This window comes from Rhipicephalus microplus, unplaced genomic scaffold (genome assembly GCF_043290135.1).
Source record: "Rhipicephalus microplus isolate Deutch F79 unplaced genomic scaffold, USDA_Rmic scaffold_40, whole genome shotgun sequence".
Lineage (NCBI taxonomy): Eukaryota > Metazoa > Arthropoda > Arachnida > Ixodida > Ixodidae > Rhipicephalus > Rhipicephalus microplus.
The window spans coordinates 61587-63031 of NW_027464613.1; positions in this window are offsets into that span (position 1 = coordinate 61587).

The following is a 1445-nucleotide window of genomic DNA, read 5'->3' on the forward strand; positions in this document are numbered from 1 at the left end:
TTTCTAGTTGCGGAGTTTCCAGTTGTGGAGTATCTAGTTGTGGAGTTTCCAGTTGTGAAGTATCTAGTTGTGGAGTTTCCAGTTGTGGAGTATCTAGTTGTGGAGTTTTAAGTTGTAGAGTTTCTATTTGCGGAGTTTCTAGTTGCGGAGTATTTAATAGCGGAGTTTCTAGTTGTGAAGTTTCAAGTTGCGGAGTCTCAAGTTGTGGAGTTTCCAATTGCGGAGTTTTTAGTTGTGGAGTTTCTAGTTGTTGAGTTTCAAGTTGTGTAGTTCCTATTTGCGCAGTTCCTAGTTGCGGAGTTTCTATCTGTGGAGTTTCTAGCTGCGGAGTTTCTAGTTGCAGAGTCTCTGGTTGTGGAGTTTCTAGTTGCGGAGTTTCTAGTTGTTGAGTTTCTAGTTGTGGAGTTTCTAGTTGCGGAATCTCTAGCTGTGGATTTTCTAGTTGCGTAACTTAAGGTTGTGAGGTTTCAAGTTGTGGAGTTTCTAGTTGTGGAGTTTCTAGTTGTGGAGTTTCTAGTCGTGGAGTTTCTATTTGTGGAGTCTCTAGTTGCAGAGTTTCTAGTTGTGGAGTTTCAAGTTGTGGAGTTTCTAGTTGTGGAGTTTCAAGTTGTGGAGTTTCAAGTTGTGGAGTCTCAAGTTGTGGAGTTTCTAGTTGCGCAGTATCTAGTTGTGGAGTTTCCAGTTGTGGAGTTTCTAGTTGTGGAGTTGCGGAGTCTCTGGTTGTGGAGTTTCTAGTTTTAGAGTTTCGAGTTGTGGAGTCTTTAGTTGTAGTTGTGGAGTTTCTAGTTGTGGAGTTTCCAGTTGTGGAGTATCTAGTTGTGGAGTTTTCAGTTGTGTAGTTTCTAGCTGGGGAGTTTCTAGTTGCGGAGTTTCTATTTGTGGAGTTTCTAGCTGCGGAGTTTCTAGTTGCAGAGTCTCTGGTTGTGGAGTTTCTAGTTGCGGAGTCTCTAGTTGTGGTGTTTTTAGTTGTGGAGTTTCTAGATATGGAATTTCTAGTTGCCGAGTCTCTATTTGTGGAGTTTGTAGTTGTGGAGTTTCTATTTGTGGAGTTTCAAGTTGTGGAGTTTCTAGTTGTGGAGTTTCTAGTTCCGGAGTTTCTAGTTGTTGAGTTTCTAGTTGTGGAGTTTCTAGTTGTGAAGTTTCTAGTTGCGGAATCTCTAGCTGTGGATTTTCTAGTTGCGTAACTTAAGGTTGTGAGGTTTCAAGTTGTGGAGTTTCTAGTTGTGGAGTTTCTAGTTGTGGAGTCTCTAGTTGTGTAGTTTCTAGCTGCGGAGTTTCTAGTTGCAGAGTTTCTATTTGTGGAGTTTCTAGCTGCGGAGTTTCTAGTTGCAGTCTCTGGTTGTGGAGTTTCTAGTTGCGGAGTCTCTAGTTGTGGTATTTCTAGTTGTGGGGTTTCTAGTTGTGGAGTTTCCAGTTGTGGAGTTCTTAGTTGTGGACTTTCGATA